The sequence below is a fragment of the Octopus sinensis genome, linkage group LG11 (assembly GCF_006345805.1).
Source record: "Octopus sinensis linkage group LG11, ASM634580v1, whole genome shotgun sequence".
Taxonomy (NCBI): domain Eukaryota; kingdom Metazoa; phylum Mollusca; class Cephalopoda; order Octopoda; family Octopodidae; genus Octopus; species Octopus sinensis.
In genome coordinates, this window is record NC_043007.1 from 50,162,496 (window position 1) to 50,180,690 (window position 18,195).

An 18,195-nucleotide genomic window follows, 5' to 3' on the forward strand; every position below is an offset into this window, starting at 1 on the left:
ATATATATATATATAATATATATATATATATATACACGCACACTTACATGCTTGCACACATACACACATGTGTGTCTGAATATATGTGTATGTAAGTGAATGCACAAATAGTTATACACATCTAACATTTATAGAAACACACACATGCACATATACATACATACACATATTCTCAAACATAAAAATGTACACATACACATATCCACATGTACATATATTCACTAACATACAAATGTGCACACGCATACATATATTGATAAACATACTGTACATACTAATGTACACACACACATGTACATATTGATATATATACAGTACTTGTATTGATATATATACAGTACACCCCCGCCCACATATATATGATTGATGAGAGAGACGGAAGATGGTAGATACGAGAATGTTTATTAATCACTGCAATTGTTTCGACCCATCTCGCATAGATCCCTCACGGGTGGGATACTTAACAACTGATTTAGGAACATCTGTTGGTGTAGATGTGACTTTTAGGTGATAATAAGATGTACTTCGTTAAAATAACGACTGTTCCGCGAGATATCTTCTCGGTTTGTGTATAGAAAAGCAGCAAATTAAGGGATGCAGTTTCGTTTTTATAGAAGGTCAATAATAAATCGTAATATTTATCGCCACATAAATATGGCTGTTCGACGTCACAACCCTTTAAACCCCAGTCAGATCCTCCGCCAGCTGGTTAGCAGCGCAACATGCACCCTGTATATATTGAAAGCGGGGGAGTGAACCCCTACCATCTCCTAGAAGATGACGGGATCACGAGACCGAGCGGTACCGACCTACTTGTTTCCATCTTCTGTCGTAAACATCTGACCGCTAGGAAATGGCAGGACCTCGCTCCAGCTCACAATATATAGAAAAATTAGCAGCCATCGGTCTCTGATTTTGCAAAAAAGTGAGTAGTTAGAAAAATCTCAATATGAGATGAGAGTAGTAACCAAACGAAGTAATATTTATCGCCGCATCAATATGGCTGTTAGACGTTACTATCGTTTTGATCCTAGTCAGATCCTCCGGCAGTTGATTAACCTTCACCCTGTATATATTGCAAGCAATAATAAATAACAGATGCAAAACAAATGTATACACAATAGAGTGAAAAAAGTATTAAATATAACCGTCAAGAGATATGAATATATAAACGCCCTGGCTTAGGTGGTATGGCGCACGCACACTCGCTCGTATTGTAGTAATTAATAAACATTCTCGTATCTACCATCTTCCGTTCTCTCATTAAGCAAATACCCAACGAACACTGAAAGTGAAAGTGCTTTACCGGTAGGAACTTACATTTATTCAAGCTTTATTCAAAAGGAGTATATATATATATATATAATATATATATATATATATATATATATATATATAATATATATATATATATATACATATACATATGTATTATGTATATATATATATATGCAGTATCGATCTATCTATCTATCTCGACAGAATATAGAATGATAGTATATAAATACAGGTTATTAAATCCCATATAACAAACTTTTGATTTATTAAAATTATTTTCGCCTCTAAAAGATATGTCATAATTACCGATTAGTCAACTCCACTCGAGAAAAGAAAATAATGCGAAGGTCGAAGAATTCTCTAAAGTTAAAATGCCATTGAGGAAAAGAATAGAGTTATTGTCTGAAAATAATCCAGAGACCCACAGTAAGTAATAATTTCTGCGATCGTGTTTATGAGTCTATAACTTCTCACATTCAGTTCTTTTTTTAACAATATTTCAAAATTTTTAACAAGCTCACTGGCTAATCGCGAAAACATCACCTGTTCTAGCACTGTTATTCTATGTATCACTGGCGAGGAGATGAGCCACTACTATCTCTACCTGTCGAGCGTCCAAGGTAGACATCTCGTGATCTCCTGGCCTCGGCACAAGAGGTAACGGGGATTCATCTCCCCACTAGCTATATAAACAAGGGAACATCATGCTCCAAAAGCTAGATTCTCTCATGGCAAGTACATCAGTGTACATAAGTTGGGATAAATATTGCCTCTCTGATGTCTTTGGTCAAACTTCAATATGTAATTGAATGTACGTAAAAATCAGCTGACCGAAGAAGTGGGTTTTAACTTTTAGAGACCCCTGAAGGTCCTTGTAAGACTTTGTTGTTTAAATTTATGTGCATTAAACTGGTTATACATTTACAATACTCGAAATATTTTAGCAATTTTTTATACAGTTACTAATAATATTTAATTATAAAAATATAATAGTTTTTTTTTTTAAATGGGGATCAAGTATAGTTAGATAGGAATTAAAGGGATCCATAAGCAAAAAACAAAAACGGTTGAGAGTCACTGGTCTAACGCAACGCAAGATAGTGTAAGATTAATCGCTTAGTGTCTATATGTATGCGTTTATGTTTATGTGTGTTTGTTTGTAAACTGTAAGACTTCTTTCAGTGATTCTTTAATAATGTGTAATATTTTTATTTGTAAAAAGATTTACGCCTTGTTTAGCAAACATCTGGATGAAATAAACTTCAACAGAAGAGAAGAGGCTGGAGAAATTAAAATTTGAAATAGCTTGAATTCTTTCAAGGAAAATAATAATAATAATAATAATAATAATAATAATAATAATAATAATAATATAATAATAATAATAATAATATATATATATAAATATATATATATATATATATATAAAAGAGCAATAAAGATTCAAGTTAATTTAAAAAAATTACTTGAATATGTACCTAACTTAGATGCACCAAAAAAAACTATACTGATTTAACAATACAGTAATGTGGGGTGATTATAAGCGAGAAAGAAGCAACAAGAATGGATAGGTTTTTAGTACGATCGTTTCATACAAGGACAGGTTTTATTAAAAGTTGCAAAGGTTACAGCATATAAACGAGTCCCGTACTCATCAGCTAAAATACATGTAAGTTCTCTAGACATCCTAGTGTTTGAGGCTATACTCATGAAGTAATGTAGATAATTAAACAGATTTCTAAAGTTCATTAAAGTTCTTTAAAGATGATGTATAGTCTTATCACAGAATATTAAAAAGTTTTGATAGCATCACAGAGAAGGTGACCTAATCCATATGAATTTCCATAGAAATTCATATGAAATTCATATGGATTAGGTCACCTTCTCTGTGATGCTATCAAAACTTTTTTAATATTCTGTGATAAGACTATACATCATCTTTAAAGAACTTTAATGAACTTAGAAATCTGTTTAATTATCTACATTACTTCATGAGTATAGCCTCAAACACTAGGATGTCTAGAGAACTTACATGTATTTTAGCTGATGAGTACGGGACTCGTTTATATGCTGTAACCTTTGCAACTTTTAATAAAACCTGTCCTTGTATGAAACGATCGTACTAAAAACCTATCCATCTTGTTGCTTCTTTCTCGCGTATATATATATATATATAATAATATATATATATATATATATATATATGGGGAAGAGAGAGAGAGATCCCTAATATATAATATATATATATATAATTCATATATATATACATGCAAGCATACATTCATGCATATGCACATACATACATACACATACATACATACATACATACATACATACATACATACTACATACATACGTACATACATACATGTACACTTACATACACACACATATACATAAAACAAACCATACAAATTTATACATATACATACAAAGAAACAAAAATACTCTGTTGCTGATGTTGAAATTCCAATGAAGGAGCCTTAGATCTAGGTTAGAAACCGGCTCTTTCTTTGTTGACAAAAAATATTGAAGTAAAACTAAATAATAACATTCATACATACATGCATGCATACATACATACATACATACATACATACATACATACATACATACATACCAAAACATGTGAACGGATCACAAATGTATTTTTCCTGGTTTTACTCTTTTTTCATCAGCTTTCTTCTCTTCCTTCTCTTTCCATTTTTTCTAGAAAAACGTAATAACCTTTAATCATTCCATTTTCTCTTGAGCGTCATATTTACATGCATACATACACACAAAAACACACACGCACGCATATATATAAATATAATATATGTATAATATATATATATATATATATATATATATATATATATATATATAGATATATATATTATATATAATATATTATATCACCGTGATCACCGTGACCGACCAGGCTAGCAGATATTGCTAGACATCGCTGGTCACAATGCGCTTCGCATTGTTTTAGCCTTGAAATGACGCCACAACGCTGGCTAAGCGAGCAGGCCAACAGAAGAAAGTGTGAGAGAAAGTTGTGGCAAAAAAGTACAACAGGGATCGCCACCACCCCTGCCGGAGCCTCGTGGAGCTTTAAGTGTTTTCGCTCAATAAACACTCACAACGCCCGATCCGGGAATCGAAACCACGATCCTACGACCGCGAATCCGCTGTTCTAACCACTGGGCCATTGCGCATCCACACACACACACACACACACACACACATACACACATATATATATACATATATATATATATATATATATATATATTATACATGTATGTATGTATGTATGTATATATATATATATATATATATACACACACACATCCTCCTATCACACACCTATAAACTCAGATATACAAGCAATAGCATATCCGTATAAAAGAAAGGGACGTGCGGTGCCCTTATGCACCGCACACAGTCCTACACTCATATACATACATACTCGCGTACACATATATACACACGCCCACACATACACATTTCATATATATATACATATACATATACTCACACACGTACTAAATCACACAATTAAAAAGAAAAATGAAAAATATATACATAAAACGATAAAATTTTTTAGGACATATGGAAAGCTTGTGCAGATTCTCTCCGTGATCCGGTGGGCCCAAAATCGTAACAGGTATTTTGTCATATATGGACATGATTGAAAAAGTTCAGTTCTTGAATTTAGACATGTAGCTGGATCTAAGGAAATTCTTGACATGAGCATGCTGTCATCGGAGAGAGAAAAGACAGAAAATATATAAATGAAGAGTATTCCCAATAGAGGTATAACTTTCAATCTCATCCTTCCTTCATGTCCCTAGGAACTGAAATATATTAATATCCTCATTTGGGGATATTCTTCATTACTATATTTTCTGACTTTTCTCGATGGTATGCTTAGCTTCTGGAATCTTTATTTAATATGAGCTATATGCTTGACTATTTTAGTTTTTATCATAACTACTCTAAACTATATTATTTACATTATTTACATTTGACGGATATTTGTCCTCATCTTGTTTGTTGTTAACACAACGTTTCGGCTGATATACCTCCAGCCTTCATCAGGTGTCTTGGAGAAATTTCGAACCTGGGTTCTCATTCCTAAGGTATTTTTCGATGTTATTATTATTATTATTATTTTATGTTTGACTTTTGCTTTATGTCTGTACAAGTTGGCTCCAAGTCTCACCCAGAGACCTCAAGAGACAACAGATTGGAAGTTCACGTTGTTGTTATGCCTAGTGTGCCATATATTTGGGGTTTTTTTGGTGTTGTACTAGTGAATGTCTAATACATAATTTTTTAAAAAAATAATTAAATAAATAAAATAAATAAAAAAAAGTTTGTTTTAAACCTTGGGATTACATACAGAGTATTTTGCGTAGGATATGAGCAGTTCCCATGAGCACTATCTTTTGAATTTCTGCCATTTTGGGGTTTCCTGGTATCTCAGTTAGGTAGTAATCAGTCCCTTTCGCTATCATTCCCAGGACACCTATGACAACAGGTATTGTTTTAGTCTTCAGGTTCCACATTTTGCTGATTTCTATTTCAAGATCTTTATATTTGCTCAGTTTTTGGTAGGTCTTGACAGATACGTTTATATCGATTGGGATAGTCATATCAATGAGGAGGCATGTTCTTTGTCTGAAGTCTTTCAATATGATGTCTGGCCTATTTGCATCTATCTTTCTGTCAGTTTGAATGGTGAAGTTCCAGAGGAGTGGGATGTGGTCATTTTTAAGCACAGGAGGTGGATTGTGTTCCCACCAGTTTTTTTCATGGGGCAAATCCAAGTTTTTGCAAATTACCCAGTGAATATATTGTGCAGCTCTATCATGCCTGTTGAGGTACTCTGTAGGCGCTAGAAGACTGCATTTGGAGATAACATGATCAATGGTTTCATTTTGTTGTCGGCATACACGACATGTTGGGCTACTGCCGTTCTTTAATATGTTGGCCTGGTAGTTTCTTGTTGGTAGGCATTGATCTTGAGCAGCTATGATAAACCCTTCTGTTTCAGATTTTAAGCCAGAGGCCATTAGCCATTGATGGGTCATGGCTTTGTCAATATCTGCATTATTCGCTCTCTTTGGGTATTTGCCATAGAGGGGTTTTTCTTGCCATATATTATTATTTTATTATTATTATTATTATTATTATTATTATTATTATTATTATTATTATTATTATTATCATCATCATCATCATCACCATCATCATCACCATCATCATCATTATTATTATTATCATCATCATCATCATCACCATCATCATCATTATTATTATTATCATCACCATCATCAATATTATTATTATCATTATTATTATTATTATTATTATTATTATTATTATTATTATTATTATTATTATTAGTAGTAGTAGTAGTAGTAGTAGTAGTAGTAGTAGTAGTAGTAGTAGTAGTAGTAGTAGTATTCATGTCATTTCCTGAGGACAAATATCCGTCAAATGTAAATAATGTAAATAAATAATGCACATAATTCCTCATCTCTTATATATAGAACTGTACTCTAAACTAGTTTATACTCCCCGTTTAAATTAAATGTTTTTCGATTGATGCCAAATGTTTTACCTCTAAGGAAGAGGGAAGATTATCAGAAGGGTTTTGAGCAAAATATTATTAACAGCTTACTACCAGAAGAACAGAAAGGTTGTAGGAAGAAGGCTAGAGGAACGCATGCTCTATTATACATAGGTAAAGTAGTTCTAAATGAAGTAAAAACAAGAGAGAAAAATCTAACAATAGCATGGATAGATTTTAGGAAGCCTGTGGCATGATCCCACACTCATGGAAAAGTGAATGTTTGGATATATCCAGTATAGCAGGCAACATAAGAGAATTAATTAGGTATAGCATGAAGAAATGGAAAGTAGATATCTGCTTAGGTCTCACTCTCTTAGGGAAAGTTAATATCAAAAGAAGAATTTTCCAGGGGAAATCGTTGTCCCCTTTAATATTGCCATTTAAAAATACAAATTCTGTTATAAAAATCACCTTTGTCAATATAAGTATAAAGTGTCACATGATTGCTTGATCGACCTCAGTAGTTGACTGGTATTTATTTTCTTCGTCCTAGAATCATGAAAGAAAAATTAAAATTTTTGTACTTATTTTGACAATGCTTCACCAATTCTGCCATCTGTTACATTCCCGATCTTCTGACTATTACGATTCCCTGGAGGTACCTCTATCTACTTGTTCTGCCTAGTAGAGATAGTAACCAAATATTGTTCTGATATCACATCTCAAAAATGGAAGAACGAATTAGATCATTTATCTACTAGTGAAGGATTGCTCACATATGACTGGTCGTTTGATCATAGGTGTCCTCGAACTGGTCTGATCTGGGGTTAAATAACAACAATAATAACTACAGCAAGAACAAGGGCAACAGCAACTACACCAACAACAATAAAAAAGACAACAAGAGCAAAACAACTAGCTGAAATAGCAACAAATTAGTGTGGCATATTTTCAGGCTGGGTGGGACCTATAGCAGGGTGTAGGAGGAAATATAATTGATATGAGTAAAACTAAATTGTATTACGATGCAGAAAAACAATGTCGAGACACAGAAGTGTATTAAATGATAAATGGTCGAAAAATGTTCATATAGTAGCAAGACAACACTGTAGGTAATAGAAAATGAAATGTCTTTGGGTTGGGCGCGAAAAATAATAAAGAAATACAAACCAAACAAACAAAAAAACATTTGGTTCATAATTCCCAAACTTTTAGGTTTGGAAGGCGAAATGACAAAGGGTTATATGAAAAAACGCGTAAAATATTTACCAATTAGTAAATGATAGCAGCATGTTTCACCCCTTACCAAACAATAAATAACATACAAGATCTGTGTTCTCTTCCTATGGTAAAGCTATCACAATATTCACAGTGAACTGTTCCTTGAGATTTTGTCACGCTTCAGTAGATCTAACTGCTTCATCGTATCATTCGCCATCGTGATATCGCTATTTCGGAAATGGTAACCACGTTGGTGGCATCTTACAATGAACTAACTTGCTAAGCTCTTTTTACCGTTTTAGAAATGGATTTATAACTGGCTGGCGTGTGTGAGTGTGTGTGTTTGTGTGTATGTGTAGCGTGTGTGTGTGTGAGAGAGGGAGAGTGTGTTTATGTGTGTGTAAGAGAGAGAGAGAGAGACAGACAGAGACAGACAGACAGACAGACAGAATGTGGGTATTGCTATGTGTTTGTGCGTGTACATATTTTCTCATCAAAATTAGATCCACGGTGATTTAGGTAATATATACTACCTAGCAATAATTAGTGCCATACATATCTACTAGATATCAGCTTCACACCTTTCTCAAATAGAATGTTTGTTGTTGTTTAACCCCAGTCATTTCTGCTCGACCAGCTCTAGGAACAAAAGCATTACAACCATGATAATATGGCCTTGATAGTGATATCTACGATATTAACGTATATTCTTTTACTCGTTTCAGCTATTTCATTGTGGCCATGCTGGAGCACCTCCTTAAAAGTTTTAGTCGATGAACTCGACCCCAGAACTTATTCTATCGGTGTCTTAAGCCGAACCGCAAACATAAACACACCAGCATCGGTTGTCAGGGAATGGTGGGGGACAAACACAGAACACATACACAAACATGGATACAAACATAGACACAGACAGACAGACAGACAAACACACACACACATACACACATACGATGGGCTTCTTTCAGCTTCCGTCAACCAAATTCACTCACAAGGCTTTGGTTGGCCCAAGTTATTATGCAGTGGGACTGAACCCAGAACCATGTGGCTGGGAAGCAAGCTTCTTACCACACAGCCACGCCTGCGCCTATTCTTACCACACAGCCACACCTGTGCCTATGGTTGGCCTGAGACTTTAGTAGAATACACTTGCCCAACGTGCCACGCAGTGGGACTGAACACGGAACCATGTGGTTGGGAAGCAAGCTTCTTACCCCACAGTCATGCTTGCGACTATGTACATTTTATCGTATTTGAGACAGTAGCGTTTAACTTGAGAAAGTTTTGGCTAGCAAGCGAGCCACGACCAAGAGGTCCCTTCGATGCTTCATCCCCACTAGTATTATGTATGGAGATAAAGTGAAACCGATACAACTGGGACTGAAAATACAGACGTGGTAGAGATTCATCGCTGGCATAAATCAAACCAAGAATGGTGCATCTGTCCCGTTGTTCGCTTTTCTAGAAATGGAAACCAAATCTCCTTGAATCTGCAGTCAGAAAAAAAATTGGGACACAGTAGATAGCCTAGTATAGAGTAATGCAGTCAAAATGGTTGCCGTATGAGATTCTTTTATCATGTCTGCTTGGTCAGAGCTGAACTAGGAGCTTAACGTCATTCTCATCATCATCATCATCATCAACAACAATAACAACAACAGCAACAACAGCAACATCAGCAAAAATAAATACCAGTTGTATACCGGTAAGAAAACGAAACAAAATAAAGAGCGTCATGCTTTGGATGAATCGACAGAGGACTGGATTATATGTCTGGCTCTGTATAGTTCCATTAGTTTTGGTTTTCGGTTCAAGCCCTACTAGAGTCAACATTGCCGTCCATGACATCCAGCTGATAGCGAAAACTGCAGTATATCTTGCAGTCGACTTGATTAACTGCCCCCTTCCTCTGTATGATAAATCTGATATTGACAGATTGATGATATTATGTCGCACTGAATAGCTAACATAATACATAGATGCATTCCTGTAAGCCTTCAGTACATGTTTTACCGAGATCGTGTTTGGTCTTTTATCTTTCTGTAGTCGACAACCTGTTAACTGGTGTCAATTGAACCAACTATATTTCTCCGACTTGAATAAAATGTAGAAAAGAGGTTAGCATTCTTCGAAATTCACAAGCTTTAAAATTAGAATTACATTTTTCGCAATACTCTAACTTATTGCAGTGTTTTCAAGTTCCAGATATATTGAGGAAGTGACGTTGAGTGGACGTTTCATGATTGTAATAAAATTTAAAGATTCCCCCGTACACGCAGTATATACAGCACATGCATTTCTTCGGAACTCATCACTTCTATTCCAGCATCTTCTTGATTCAAAGAATCCATTATTATCTTCTTCCGTAGCTTTTCGTAGAAAAATGAATGCAGTGATTCAACAAGTTTCACAATATACACGAGAACACAGAACTATCATTTCACATGATATGGTATGTCTAATGACAATAACTTGTGGATATGGAATATTCACTTCCGGTACATACAAAATTTTCATTTATTTTCTTCTCATCTATAAAACCTGCAATATATATTATACATATGTATTAACGTACGTATATGAATATGAGTATATGTATATGTGTGTAGATGTCTGCATGTGCATTTATATAATATTTTTCATCTATCTAGCTATACTTATATTGTATATATATAAATATATATATATATATATATATATGCATACATACACATATATATATATACATATATATACACACACGCATATATAAATATATATATATATACATACCCAGAGGCATATACATACATGTGTGTAGAGACACAATACAAGCTTTAACATGCAGTGTGTGGAAGACTTCTTTTATTGTTATATTGGCAATTATTATCCATTAGGATAGTGAGGAACACATCTCACAGCATGCTCATTAAAGGCAATCACTATAGATGTCTCATCTGGGGACTGCTATTCAATATGTTCTTTGGGACTTGAATTTAATGGTCCGTGTCATGTATATCATGTATTACACCATTACATTTCACATAAACTGATACACATACACATATAGCAATTCGTACGCCTATTTGTAATATTTTATATTTATTACCCTTGTGGCAATTAATGAAATCATCAGCAGCAGCATCATCATCGTCGTCGTTATTATTATTATTATTATTATTATTATTATTATTATTATTGGCGGCGAGCTGGTAGACTCGTTAGCACACTGGGCAAAATGCTTAGCAGCATTTCGTCCCTCCTCACGTTCTGAGTTCAAATTCCACTGAAGTCTTCTTTGCCTTTCATCCTTTCGGGCTCGATAAATTAAGTATAATCGACTAGTCCTCTCCCCACAACTTTCAGGCCTTGTGCCTTCAGTAGAAACGATTATTATTATTATTATTATTATTATTATTATTATTATTATTATTATTATTATTATTATTATTATTATCATCATCATCATCATCCTTATCATCATCATCATCCTTATCATTATTATTATTATTATTATTATTATTATGATCATCATCATCATCATCATCATCATTATTATTATTATTATTATTATTATTATTATTATTATTATTATTATTATTATTATTATTATTATTACTGGCTAAGGTAGTGAACTGGCAGAATCGTCAGTACGCGGTGCAAAATGCTAAGCGGTATTTCGTCCTTATTTATATTCTGAGTTCTGATACCGCCGAGGCTAACTTTGCCTTTCTTCCTTCCGGGTCGATAATATATGTACCAGTCGAGCACTGGGGTCTATGTAATCGACTTGTTCACTTCCCTCGAAATTGCTGGCTTTGTTCTAAAATTTGAAACCATTATCACTATTGCTATTGTTATCCGATTACTAATATTTTCATGGTAGGATGAAGCTTGAAGAAGTATCGTTAATTTGTATGCTGACCTACGTATTGAGAATATCAATTGACAAGGTTTTTATCTTTGATATAATATCGAAATATCGAAGCAGTATCAATTACAAATTGAAATCAAGTCAAACAGTTAGAGAGAACATAAACCACCAATGTATTAACTCAGATGACTACACTTATATGCATACATAAACGCACACACATACATACCTATAAACAAGTACGTATAAGCACACACAGCCATACATACTCACACGCATAGAGAGAAACACTCACACAAAACGTACACACACACACACACACACACACACACACACACACAGAGAAAAACGCACAATCATACAACATACATATATTTTTGTATGTATGTATGCATCTGTATGTACAGGATTCTCCATAATTCAAAATGGTTCTTGTAAAGCCTCTTCAAATAATTTTCAACTGATTTCTTGAATGTGGTAAACTCAACAGAAAGTTTGAGGACGGCATAATATATTAGGTGGGAGTAAGTGGAGCAGGTTCTAATACCTCCAGACAGACGTATCTCATGGATTTCTGTCATCACCAAAAGCATGGTATTATCAGAGGATAATTCATTTCCATCTAAGACGATAACAGGCATGTTAAGGGATACTCAACACATATCCAGGTAAAATTTGTCTCATACAGATCCCATAAAATTATAAATGCGTATCGAAACGATTGCCCTGCCAGTGCAATGTAAATGTATTCTCCCTGGACTTTGTGAAGTTGTTTGGTAACGTTGATCAAATGTAATGTCATGTGACACATTTTGTCATCTCTGTATGAGAGACAAATGTGAAATTGTTATAGTCAATGTGCTCTGTTAAAGCTTGTAAGGATTATGCATCACAGCAGTAAGAAAGACTGAAGGTAGTCAAAAGATAGTCAAAAGTCCCAACAATGCTAAACAACTCCAGAAAGATCCCTGAAATAATACAAGATCTATCCAACAGGACTTGTTGAACAGATTCTGTATTGCTTCAGACAATATGTGATATTTACACTGATACTCGAGAAACGACAACCAAGAAAAGTAGAAATCCTTGACCTATGCAGGTCCTCCAGGACTGGAGAGTTTGATGCTACTAATGTACTATTTAATCTGTTGCTCATGAGCAAGGAAGAAGAGTCTCGATGCTTAATATCCTGGGGAGAAATACCTGGGAATCGTTTGTAACGAGAGACCAAGGACATTGGAAATACCAAGAGCTAAGACAAGTGGAAACACGAGAAGGTTGGTGGTGCCTTAGTGGTGGAGGTACATGTTCAACCAGCTCCAAGGGCTAACAGCTTTATAGTAGTGATAATAGAAACAGATAAAGAGAGATAGAGATAGAGAAAGAAGAGGCCGGAGTGCGTCAGTTGATGATAGAATAGCAGTCAAGTGGCTCTTCTTTGGACGTAGTCCAATATGTCACTCTGTGTATAAGTAGCACTGTCCAAGTTGTGGAAGCAGTACAACATTGTGGGTCTTACTTGAGTCTTGTAGAGCGTTAGCAGCTGAAATATTTTCTGGCACTGAAAAAACAGTCAGTCTCTGGGATACGTTCGTATCTGTGTTACAGATGCACTTTCTGTGATAGGGAAACCCAGCATTTGTCTCAAAATCTCTGTTCATTGAATCAGCGCGGATTTTCTATGTGGCGTCTATGCTGCGTATGGAGGGTGCATGTTTGGGAAAGAATGACGGCTCATGTCTTCTACATAAAAACATTCTCTTGCATGTGACGGTAAGTGGTTCCCTAATGTATAGAAGAAAGAGAATGAAGGCCAAAACCGAACCCCCGAGAACGCTAGAGCTCCGTCAACACATGCTGCTATTTTGTGACCAGATAAGCTACCGATGCAAGAGGTGAGATGTAGATGGAGGTGATAGCGGAATTGCACGGGGGGTGCGGTCGAAGGTTTTACTGATGTCTAGAGCAGCAATATATTAAAGACAGAAGATAACGTAACCATGATTACAATATACCAATAAAGACACTGTCACAACTTGAAGACCGGTTTGGTGATGTATGTTTGACATACAAACGTAAGTGTAATATTTTTATCTGGAACCACAAATTAGTGACCCCTGTCTTTCAGATGGGCTGACTATTTCCGTACTTTAGATCTAACAACATCTACCACTCATTACACACTTTATCAGTGCAGACAATCTACGAATTGGCTGTTAAGCAATTGTTTCTCTTGTTGTGGTTCGTTTAATGTTTCTTGTATTCTTTGTGAAACATTTCAAAAGGTATCAGCAATTGAAGGGAATATAATATAATGATTGTCCCAATGACTTTCCGAGACATGGAATTGAACTCATTATATCTCGTACCATACTTGTTAGTACGTTAGTTTTTATTACAAAAGTATTGCTCGTCATCGAAGAGCATCATTTTGTCGTTATGGTATCTATTCATATTTAGTTGGACTGAGGTAAATTACATGACATCAAACAATGCTCTTTGTTGTGACCAGATAAAGGGCAACGAAACTTTGAGAACCTGAGCAGTTACAATTTCTGAACTCGAATATTCGCGTCCGACACACATCATATGAAAACCATAATACTTATATTAATAACAGAGCACATACATTGCACACACACACAAGAGGTCATTTGATGTTTAAGATTTCTCCATCGCCGTTTAAAACTTTTATCAGGTTTCAAATGATTAATAGATATGACACAACGTTTTACCCATAAATTTATGAAGGAGGGGCCTATGGAATATAAAAAGAGCAATGAACTTCTGTGGAGTTAATTTAACACACAAACTTTTTTTCCCAAAGGAAATACATTTTAATGAAGAAATTTCAATTTAAATTTTCATCATATTTTTTCTTCATTTTTAGTAAAAAAAAAAAAAGAATGATAGTTACTTCTATCTGTAAACTGATATCATACAAGGGAAGGAGAAAATCTCCCAATTTAAAACTTCAAAAACGTGCATATTTATAGCCTGATGTGAAGTCGCTGCTGATGACCGAATTAAGAAGAAATATTGAGCGGGCAACGATGTTAATGGTTCCTTTCTACAAGCTAACTTCATATCTGGTACATAGCATATTTAACACTCAGCAATGAGATTTACTGCAATGGGATCAACAATATTTGACTGATAGAATTTTTTTGAGTAAACGATGGAGACTTAACATAACTACTCAACCTGCTACAAGCAGCAGATGAACCTCACCTCAAATCTCATCCTACTGGCATTAAACCTATGTACATTCAACCCAAGACAATGCATATATATATATAAGTTTTTACTTTTTACATTCATTTGACTGCAGCCATGCTAAAGCACCGTCTTGAAGGATTTTAGTCGATCAAATCGACCCCAAGACTCTTTTTAAGCTTAGTACTTTTTCTATTGATCACTTTTGCCGAACCACTAAATTTCAGAGGCGTAAACACACCAACATCGATTGTTAAGCGGTGGTGGAGACAAATACAGACACAAAGACACATACTCATATATATATATATATATATATATATATATACGACGGGCTTCTTTCAGTTTTCCTCTAGCAAATCCACTTACAAGGCTTTGGTTGGCACAAGGTCATAGTAAAAGACACTTGCCCAAGGTGCTCCACAGTGAGACTGAACCTGGAACCATGTGGTGGTGGAGCAAGCTTCTTAGCACCACAAACCCACGCCTGCTCCTATCTATATCAATAAAATATATGATGCTCACGAGTGGAAATCATCATACCAAAGCAGACGCGAGGTAAACAACAACACTAACAGCACTAACAGCATCAGCAACACTACAACACCAACAATAAAATAAGAAGAAATTTATGGAAACCACACAAATAAAAATAGGATATTTTTAGGAAGAAAGTTGGTGTGCATATAACACTTCGAAGGGCCTCCGTGACTGGTAGTAAGAAATGAGGAGGGAGATGTCCTCCTCAAACCAGAGGCCAGGTCTGAATGCTTGCAACAGATTAGACTCTGTTAAAGGAAACAAATAACCAGCCTAATGGGTTAAATCTAATATTCTAGAAAGTCAATGTGGATCCAAACCACATTTTCCAATGTAACACCTGCTCTTTCACGGTTGTAGACTCTAACTTGAGGGTGACTCAGACTTCTGGTATATCAACTGACCACAAACAGGATTCTGTTCGGCTCGTATTGCTGTTGTCGTCACTGTTGCTTTTTTCGTCCATCTAATTGTTGTTGTTGATGTTGTTATTATTGTTGTTGTCGTTATTATTATTGCAACGGCGTAAACACATGAGATATTATTATTTAATTGGACAGCAAATACCATACAAGAATTAATTCAAAGTGAAACTGACTGTGATCTTTTATCTGTTATCTTGTAGTTTGTGTTTTACAACGCAAAGGACACAGAGTGGCCATAATTAGCATTTCACTTAAATGCTTCTCAAATTTCTTTAAGGTGGCATCCTACCTAAAATATAACATTTCGGAATTCTCGCTGGAAAGGTTTCATCTGCAATCATTTGATAGCTATCAAGCTCAACCATACCATGCTATCACATTACAGACTTTGCCTATCGTATGTCTTACTGACCGATCAAGTGGTTAGGAGTTCGCTAATGACGTCATTCAATCAATTCAGAAATATGTTAGTGAGTATGTGTGTGACCGCGCGTGTGTATGTGTATGCGTACGTGTGTGAGTTTGCGTGCATTTGTCAGTGAGTATATGTGTACGTTTGTGGACATGACGCTCATGCTTGCATGGGCATGATTCTCTATTTATGCGTTTTATGCAACGTGTGTATATATGTATGCTTATAATTGTGCGTGCATGTGGAGGTGTCACTATGTGCATGGATCCTGTGAGCGTATCATTACATTTGTGTTCGCGTATGTGTATGTGTAAGTGAACACATGTGTGTGATTGCGTGTATAATATGTTATGGTGCCATATGGATTTATACGAAGTATCCGTGGGGGTATGTAAGGATGTTGCATTCATTAAATGTCTCCTGTCATCCAATATGTTAGAAGGGAGCATAAAATTACATTTTACAACAAATAAAACAACTGTGACATCAACAAAGACAAAAACACATTATCAAAAAATACTGACTAGAAGCACTACTACAACTGCTGATACTACCATTACTACTATTACTACTGGTAATAGCCATAATAATAATGATAATAATAATGAGGTTGATAATAATAATAATAATAATAATAATAATAATAATAATAATAATAATAACTATTATTATTATTATTATTATTATTATTATTATTATTATTATTATTATTATTATTATCATTATTATTATCATCATCATCATCATCATCATCATCATCATCATCATCATCATTATTATGGAAGACCCGGATGATGGTGGGTACAAGTACCTTGGTATCCTGGAGCTGGACAATATCTTTCACAAAGAAATGAAAGACGATGTCATCACTGCTTTTTCAAGTGCCTCAAATTTCTCTTGAAATCAAAGATGAACTCAAGGAACCTTGTGATTGCCATCAGCATATGGGCGGTTGAAATGGACACAAGCGGAGATTGACTAACTCGATCGCACTACCCGAAAGACAATGACAATGCATGGTGCCCTCCATGAAGAGAGGTAAGGGTGGATGTGGGCTGATTAGCGTACGGGAGTGCATCAGCAATGAAAGAAGAAGCATAGCAGAATATTTGGTAAACAGCAAAGAAGACCTGATACAGTATGCTACTAGTGCAGAATGAGTTAACAAAGATGGACTTGAGTGTTCATAAATTCCGAAAAATAACAGCCAACAAGAGAGAAGAAACCCTACTCCGTATGGTGTTAATTAGACAGTTCCACCGTGAAACCAACAAATTAAAAGACCAGCAAGCATCATGGAAGTGGCTCAACAAGGGTAACCTAAAAAAGAATGCTGAAAGCCTAATCATTGTGGCCCAGGCGCTAAATACCAAATCAGTGAAAAAGAATATATAACAAACAAGTGCATCGGATCTCTGCAGAATGTGAGGAAGAGGGTCGAAATTGTAACTAATATTGTTAGTGTTTGTGAAAGTCTTGCGCAGAAAGAATACAAGCGTAGACACGACAAAGTAGCCCAAAACCTCCACTGGCTACTATTCCGTAAGTATGGATATGAGGTTACAGGTGCTTGGTCCCAACATACATCGGAAAATGCGAAGGTAAAAGTCCTCTGGGACTTTAATTTCCAGATAGACAAAGTGTCAGAGCACCGAAGGCCGGATATAGTAACTTTTAGGAG